This window comes from Asparagus officinalis, chromosome 5 (assembly GCF_001876935.1).
Source record: "Asparagus officinalis chromosome 5, Aspof.V1, whole genome shotgun sequence".
Lineage (NCBI taxonomy): Eukaryota > Viridiplantae > Streptophyta > Magnoliopsida > Asparagales > Asparagaceae > Asparagus > Asparagus officinalis.
In genome coordinates this window covers 91484000-91493379 of record NC_033798.1, presented here as the reverse complement: position 1 = coordinate 91493379, position 9380 = coordinate 91484000, and positions in this window count along the sequence as shown.

Below are 9380 nucleotides of genomic sequence, written 5' to 3'. Positions count from 1 at the left end.
GTGGGTGTCTCGGCCAAGCCGAGACACCAAGGGATACTCTTCTTGAGATCATCACAACGGGGTAATCTCAAGGGAAGGAATCGGGAACTGTAGATCTGACAAGCTCCTCTTCTTTATGCTGACGAACTTGATCCGATCTCCTCCTCTCTTTTGAAATTCGTGCTCCTTCAGTCTTCAATCCAGCAGGGCTTCGCTAACGCTCAAGAATTCCAGCTCTCAAAAAATTAAGGTTCTGGGGCTGTATTTATAGGCTTTTGGGACCTTTGTTTTCAGATAAGAACAACCGATTCACTTTTATCCTTACTCATAACCACTTTATCACGTTCTAGGATAGGTTCAGATCAGTTGGAACAAATCCAGGTGGTTAACGTTGAAAAAACAGCTTGAAACTATAAAAAATTAGTTTTTAGAGCTGCGGATGCCTGTGGTGTCTTGACAGTGGCCGAGACACCTGTGGGTGTCTCGGCCAAGGCTGAGACACCATGGGGTGTCTCGGCCAAGGCCGAGACACCTCTGGGTGTCTCGCCGAGGCCCAGAACGTAGTTCTGCGCGTCTTGTCCGTTTCAGTCGTATCTTCGTCGTCCGAACTCGGAATTGTGCGATTCAAGATGCGTCGGAAAGTCGTCGAGAAGATATACAAGCTCCCATGATTGAATCATCTGTGGAGTGGACGGGACACAGGGGGTGTTTTATCTTTCGTAAGTGACGCGGAGCTCCTGATCAGTTCGTGTTTCCGTTATTCCGAAATTTCGTTACTTCGTATGGTCCGTCGACTCATTTCATGCGTTTGTCGTCGTCAAATGAGCTTCTGTGACTCGAATAGTGATGTTCATCATCTTCTTTTTGTCTCGAGCCGCTTGCGGGGACCTATAGATAATTTTTGATGCCTACAGTGCGCTAACTCGCCTCGCCACTAAGCTTGCATGTATCGGTCCGCCGGACACCAACATGGCCCATTGCCCACACCTAATAGAGCGAGGTGCCCCTTTCACATCATTAAATAAAAAAGAAGCAAGATAGAAAAATTCAATAACAAAAGTTGCAACCTTTATTCTTGCAACGTTTTTGCTTTTTTTCACTTGGAAGAGTATAAAAGCAAAGAAAGAAATTTTCTACTTTACCGAAAATAAAAAGATAACTGTTTGCGGAGAAAGTTGTTGTATTCATTGCTGTGTTCATTACAACTTAGATCGTTACAATGAAACAAAAAGAAATCGCCTTTTTATAAGGCTCTTACACAATGAAAACAAAAAGGTTACAACTCTCTTCAAACAAACGCAAGATCCGTTTATCGTCTCTTGCTTGCGTGGGTCTTTTGCCTGTGACGGGGACGTCAATATCCGTGGACCACCGGGCACTCAGATCTGCTCCGAGAAAATCAGACAGAGCTTCGTCGATCCGCGTGAGATCTAGAAGCTTTAAGCGTCTATCTCGGCTAAAACGAGATATCAGCTCTTCTTAGTGATTACCGGCGAAGGGTAATACTAAGGAAAAGAGGGAACGGGTGATGAAGGCTCTGATGTAGACCTCTCCTCTCCTTGTTGAAGTGCACGAACACTCTTCACTGCAGCAGGGCTTTGCCAAGGGTCTCCAAAAATCCTCCTCTTGAAAAATGAGGTAAGGGGGGCTATTTATAGGCTTTAGGGAGGATTTGAGTGATTCCAGGTGCGTTGGATGCTTGACGAAGAGTTCGATCCACTCTGGTGGTTGGATTATCTTTAGAGTGATCGATGCATAAAGGGCGTTATCCTTTTTGTGAACAGTGCCGGGTTCCCGATTGGTCCGGGTCTTCGTTGTTCCGAAATCCTATCTGCTCACGTAGCTCGTCGATTCGCTTCAGTCATTTGTCGACGTTAATTGAACTCCTGTGGATCGGATGGTGATGTTCATCGTTGCTTTTTAACACTGAACCGTTCGTGGAGACCTATAGGCAATTTTTGATGCCTACAGATACCCCCTCCAAAGTGTTCCGGACTCGTTTCTTTTATAGAAGAGGCTGGAATACTTTGGATGTGATTGGTCTGGCCTTCAGTCGACGTAAGGACCTGTGGTTAGCTTCAACTCTTGCCTCCTTCGATTTTCAGTTTATCCGATGCTTTGACGAATAGCCGAGGTTCTTCCGGCACTGCGTTTATCGCTTGGCCGTCGTCGGAGTCTCGAGTTTGCAGCTGATGAATTGAGTTTGGCTCGTGTCATTGAGTTGACTTTGAACTACCTCCGCCACATTGTGCTGGCTTGGGGTTTCGGACCATCGTGTGTTGACTTTTTGTCGCAACGCGTTGACTGGCGTTGACCTAGGGTTACGCGTTGACCGGCGTTGACCCTTAGGGTTTTGAATCATCGAATGTTGACTCTGATCGCAACGCGTTGACTGACGTTGACCTAGGGTTATGCGTCGACCGACGCTGACCCTTAGGGTTTCGAATCGTCGAACGTTGACTTGTGTTGCAACGCGTTGACTAGCGTTGACCCAGGGTTACGCGTTGACCGGCGTTGACCTAGGGTTACGCGTCGACCGGCGTTGACCCTTAGGGTTTCGAATCGTCGAACGTTGACTTGTGTTGTAACGCGTTGACTGGCGTTGACCTAGGGTTACGCGTTGACCGGCGTTGACCCTTAGGGTTTTGAATCGTCAAACATTGACTTTGGTTGCAACGCGTTGACTGGCGTTAACCTAGGGTTACGCGTTGACCGACGTTTACCCTTAGGGTTTTGAATCGTCAAACGTTGACTTTGGTTGCAACGCGCTGAATGGCGTTGACCCAGGGTTACGCGTTGACCGGCGCTTACCCTAGGGTTTTGAATCGTCGAATGTTGATTTGTGTGAATTCATCAACATATTCAACAATCGGCGAAGAATCGGCGTGATTCGGGGTTCAGGAAAAAGTTCGGGGGGTCAAAATCCAGTCAAAACACCCTGGGGGTGCCTCAACAAAACCGAGACACCTTGGGGTGTCTCGGTTTTGCCGAGACACCCTTAGGGGTGTCTTTGGCTCAACTGTGGTCCCCCCCTCCTATTTCGTCTCTTTCTTGTTTTGTTTTGTTCTCCCTTCATTTCAAAATTCAAAAGAGATTCCCCCTCTCTCCTCTCTTCTTCCTCCAAGCTTCCTCCATTGATGTTCTTTCAAGGACCCATCAACCCATAAGAAAGTTTGGATTTTTTTTTTGTGGGCACCCATTGACCGAAATTGGTCTCCTCCAATTAGGGTTTCTTACTCCTCCTTCAAGCTCGAATCTTGGCCCTTGGAATTGGGGTTCTCAAACCTCTTGATTTGGGTAAGCCCCCCTTCACAATCCTCTCATTTTTTGATAAAGATTGCATCTTTACTCTTGTAGTAGGCAAAGGGGTTGTGTATGCACAATGCTTTGGGGGGTTTTGTGCAAAAGAGGCAATATGGCCGAATTTTGGGGGGGCTTATTTGCAAAATGGGACTGAAATTCGTGGGGGCTTTTATGCAAAGATGGAACTGCAATTTTGAGGCTTGGATTCATGTTTATTTGATCAAGAAAAGTGAAGGGTGCTTTATGCAAGAGTTGTTGAGGGGTTAATTTGCAAAACAGCCCATAAATGTCTTAGAGGGGCTTATTTGCAAAAGGGCAGCGAATTTAGGGCTGACATCCAATGAGTTTTGACCACGAACTCGTGATCAAAATTTTGATAAGGCATGTGGAGTCAAAACCAAGATTTTGTAGAAGGGGCTTTTATGCAAAATTGGCTAAATTCTGCAAAAGGGTTTATTTGCAAAATTTAACCAAAATGGTGGGGTACCGGGGGTGCTAAATGATCGGATATGACGATCATGACCCGAACCGGGTGTGTCCTTGACCTGAATTTTGGCCTTGAACACGGAGGGTATTTTGGGTATTTCACCAAAATTCACCGCGAAACATGACAATCATTGTTTCGCATGCACGAAATTTGTAGGTTTATCTAGACTTCAATTATGAAATCCTATTTATGTATAGGATTTTAATTAAAGTTCTTAATTTCCCTTTTAAATTTCGTGTATTCATATTTTAGATTGTACCTGACTTGCTGCTTTTCGTTGCAGATTTCCAATGTCTCCACGTCGATCTCGACCCCGTAGGAGTCGTTCTCAGTCGCAGCACAGCGAGGGAGAGGTTCCCATGACATCTTCCCCAGCAGCCTCTTTCTTCGGGGGTGAGAATTCGTATTTTCTGTATCCCTGATTGACCTCTTTGCGGGTCATGAAGGAAGAACCGACACCCTCCTTCGCGGGGGTTAAGGTTTCAGACTTGTTTTGCTTAGCCAATTCAAGTCTTCCGGCATATTGGGGTGATTTTGTGTCGTCCTATACCTTATAGATCGGTGTATGTTACCACGTTATTCGCGTGATGATGCATACCGTTCTTCCGGTGTAGGACACTCAAAATCGTCTCTCCAATTATTCCGTGAATGAGCTTATCATTCTTCTGATGAAATGGATTTTCTGACTCCACCTTTGTGCTTTATTGCAGTTGAGTTTCCCGCGGGTAGCCTTCCTGCTCATGCCAACACTGGTTGTAGCCGGGAGGTCTTCTCTTCAGTTTCTCTCAGACAGGCCGTTGGTCCACTCCCTCGGTTTGACAGAGATCGCTCAGACGAATCTTGTCATTTGATACGGGAAGGAGGGCGTCATTGCTTGCGCCAGCTTATCACGGATGCCACCTTTACTGCGGATTCTTCCTCTACTCAGGCTTTAAAGAAGCCGAGTTTCTTGTTTGGAGACCATGTCGAGGATCCTGTTACGTTGACCCTTGGCGAGGAACACTGGCTGACTCTCAGCGAAGGGGCTGTCTTTTATATTCCCTCCATTCCGCGACAGTATTCTTTTAGTCATTTGAAGGGACAGGCCGTGGGGCGGCAGATGTCTTGGCATCTTACTGATGATGCTGAGCGAGTCCAGTGTGGGTATGCCACTCACCACAAGACTCCCGGCTCTAACGGGTATCATGACGTTCGTGGCCTTCGACCAGGGATCATGGGCCTTGACACTGCACCCCCAGGCGAGGTGTCAGCAGCTGCACCTACTGTGGGTAATTGTCTGGCTCTTCTGGGGAGACGGTTACCTCCACCAAAATACAGATGCTATGGTTGGGCTTCCTCGTTAGCCAAGGGGTGGTGGGCCCGCATGACTAGTTTCTTCTTAGCACGCTGGGAGAGGAATTTGAAGAGTAGTGGATTACATGCGCCTATACGAGCCACCATGCACGGAATCCCAGTCAGCTGTCGCCATTTCTTGGCTTTGCTGGAGACCTACATGCCTGACAGCAACACCTTTCTGACCAGTGGTGGTGAGTTAGGGTTGGCCTTGCATGAGATGCATCATGTTTCGGGTCTTCCGATGGGGGATTGTCCGTATCAGGAGTATTTTCCCTCGAACCAGCAGTTGGAGTGTATGAAGAAAGATACTCCCGACATGTATGACACTCTCTGGGATCTTACTTGTCATTATCATACCTCCTTAATCCAGACTTCTCCTCAATCGAAGAGGAAGAGGCAGGTCAGCTTGAAGCAGTTTGCTTGCTACTTGTTCCAGAACTTGGAGGGTGATTCCAGTGCGCCCATTCGTGAATTAGACGTGTTGACCCCTTCCGCCGTTAATGAGTTGTTGGAGAAGGCTGAGGCTCGTTCCTACACCATCGGCAGTGCTGAGGGAGCTTTTCCCGCGGGAACCAAGTTTCGTTCTTTTCTCTGCCATGCACAGAAGTCCATTGGGCCCCGGACTCTACTAGCAGGCTACCTTGCCCTTTGGTTGAAGAAGTGTGTTGTCCCGCACCAGCCTTCAGATGCTCTACCCATCGAGGTGCTCTTCCCTGCAGTTCAGCTAGCTTACGGGAGAGAGCTTTCCCAGCTCCCAGCGATGGTTGCTGGCATCCATTGCGGGCTCAGGTGTCTAGTCAGCAATTTTACACAGATAGGTTCTGCACCGTCGACTGAGCTTATTTGCCCGAAGGTCGAGCTTCCTTACGCTTATCTGATGGCGTGGCTCGTTCTTCACCGTCCCGACTTGATGTCAGCGCCCAGTGTTGTTGACATCCCCGTCCCCTTCATGCAGCTGTTAGAGAAGAGCAGATGGCTTGGGAACAAATTTAGTGATGTTCAGCGAGAGCTTCGAGTCCGTAAGAGCTGGGAGTTCTTTAAGTGTTTCCCTCACTTTTCAGGTCGCTATGGCGACGTGCTGATTGACGAGGAGAAACCTAGAAATGATCGGACTGTTCTCGACGCTGTTTTCGTCAAAAGTCGAATTTGTTGTCGAATTCATTATATCTTCGGTCGATTATAATAAATTCAAAGAAAACAGCCTTTTTATAAGACTCTTTTACACAACAAAAAGAAAATTACAACTCTTGAGAAAATAAACGCAGGATCGTTGTTTGGATCACTGCTTTCGTGGGATCTTTGCCTGTGCCGGGAGCGCTTTAACTCGTGGACCGCCAAGTCACAGATTCTGATTGAATCGTGAGGGGTTTATGATTCTGACTTCGTTTATCGAAGTGAGAAATTGAAACGATATCTTATCGATGTAAGATAGTCGTTCTTCTTGAAATCAAGTCAAAGCCTGATTATCAAGGAGTGGCCGAAAGTTCAAGACCTCTGCTCTCTCTCTGCTCTGGATTGCTCTGGATTGCTCTGAAGTACTCACAATGATCAGCCCCCTGGAAAAATGGCCTTAGGAGGGTATTTATAACCTCCAAGAACAGTTGGCAGAAAACAGGCTCGCGAGACAGCATTTGCTGTCTCGGCGGGCGAGACAGTGTTTGCTGTCTCGCCCAGCGAGACAGTAAATTTGCTGTCTCGCCCAGCGAGACAGTAAAATACTGTCTACATTTCTGGCAGTTTTCGATGTAACTGCTTTCCCACGTTTCAAACTCCGTTATTCTGGCAGTTATTCACTTGATTCTCGCCCACGACGTTTCCCACGTTCTTGAACAGTTAGTGGCCACGTGTCGACGGTTGCAAAACAGTTTCTTGAACCACTGATAACTGTCTCGTGTGCGAGACAGTAAATTCTGTCTCGCACGGCGAGACAGCAAAGACTGTCTCGCGTGGGCGAGACAGTAAAAGTCTTCAATGCCACATAGAGCCTTATTTCCCTTGCCGCTTTGCTCGCCAGTTCGGCTATGACCAACTGTATGTCGGGAATCCAAGCCGTAGCCTGCAGATTGAGGGAGGACTGATTGATGGCGTACGAGCGTGGCTGTGGACTATGGTGGGCTGCACTGGAGCCCATTTTGCTCTTCCTTCACATGGGCGTAAGCCACTGACCACTTTCCTCAGTTGCAAGTGGTTCCTTTCCGCCTATGAATCCATCGGCGTGAGGAGCCTTTCAGAGTTACAGTCCGAGTACTCGGTCCGGGCTGCCATGATGGCTGCTCGACGGGCTGAGGTTGCTCGGAAGCGGGGAAAGGGGCGTGCTAAACCTCTTCTCACCGAGGATGAAGAGCTCCTTCCTACGGGTGACGAAGACGAGACCTCTGAGGAAGAGTATGTGGATGCAGATACCGACGGAGGAGATCTCGATACCGGTTTGTCCTGCCTCTTTGATTTTCCTTCTCCATTAATGACATCTCTTGTTCATTTAATGAAATGGCTATTGTCACTTTAGGTAGGATAGCCGACGATCATGAGCCGCCGGCTCCTGCACACGTTGAAACGTGTGACAGGCCTGCGCATGTTCGACCTGTTGGTCCTCGGAGGGTTGGTGCCCCGAAGAGGAAGAAGACCGCGCATAAACCCCACGACGGTCAGCGCCCTTCTGGAGTGGACTTAGGAAGCACCGCTGATGGAGGGGAAGGTAACATTTTATTGCTTTAATACCTTTTGGGATTTGTAACCATGTTTCATGCTCCAGGTTTCTTCGAGGAGGGGGAACTCCCACCGGGTTCGGTATCTCCTGGTGTTGATAACATGGATTGCTTTATGCAACAGATGTGCGACGCCCTTCATGACGGGTCTTTGGGCATCGATCTAAACATCGATCTTGAGCAGATGAATAATGTTGAGCCCACAGTCCCACATTCAGGTACATCTACATCCAATGTTACCTTCCTCAAGCATGGGGAAGGAAGATCTTCCGTTTTTGCTGAAAGTATTTTCTCGAGCTTTCCTCATCTTTCAACATTCAGGTTACCCTGCAGATGTTGCGATGGACAGGCCAAGCTTCTCGAAGCCTGATGCCGGCTTATTAGCTGACATGCTGGCTGAGCAGACTTCCAGAGGAACCGAGAGACCATTCTTTGGGAATGATTCATCCACCGGTATATATCTGATTCCCTTCCTCTTGCCTGATCTTTTATCTGACTGACGAAGGATTAATATTGCAGCGCCAACCATTGGGATTAGCCCGATATCGATCCCTGGCATATCCAGCTTGCCTCGGAGTGACGGGCTCGCAGGTATGCATACGATTTAGGGATATCGTACTTTTCTATGTTCATCTGACTTTTGACTAACATATGAATGCAATCATAGGACCAGCCGCTGGGACTGATTCTCATACGACTCCGGGCATTCCTCAAATGCCTACGGATGATGGATCTACAGGTATGCAGATGACTTCATCATCCCAATCCTCCTTACTCGTCTATTGTCCAAATTTTCATTTGGCTAATATAGGAGTGTAACTATAGGACCGGCCGTTGAGCCTGATACTACTACAGTTCCCGGGGCTGAAAGCCTGCATGAAGTGGTGCCTCCCCGCCCTTACCGAGTGATATGAGCAATCCGCCTGCAGGGGTTGATATACCCTCTTCTGCTGCTGTCTCAGAGCCTGTCAGACCTCAGCCCGAGGGGACGTCCGTTGGCGTTGGTATGCTCAGAACTTGCCTTCTGACTTTCCTTATCGTATTCGATAATCCGCTGAGTTTCTATGTTGTTGCTTGTAGGATCTCGATCTTCCCTATACGAGCGTGTCCGCGTCCTTTTGGTCGATACTGATCCTGACAGGGAGGCTTTTCGTACGGACCTCAGCTTCTTCACCGCCTTTTATAACGGCCTGATCGAGAAGCTTCTTCACAGAGGAGGCGGCTTCGATCAGTTCAGGCGTTCCTTTTCTCGCCACATGATGATAATGAGGGAAGAAGGATACCCAGAGTTAGCCGATTCCTTCACAGCTGATTTCACTACCCTGGAGTCAGAGATACGAGAGTTGAAGGAATTGGAGGTTACCGGGGCTTCTTCTTTCGTGTCCTCTCAGTTGGAGCTTAGGATGGCACAGTGGCGTGACCTGAGATCTTCCATCGGGTGCGCGCTTTAGTCACATGAGAGCTCCATTGCGCAACTAATGGCTAACGTGGCGAGGAAAGATACAGAGAGAGCTGAGCTACTCCGTTCTTTAGACTCGAACCGCGAGGAAACGATTAGGTTGAAAGAGGCC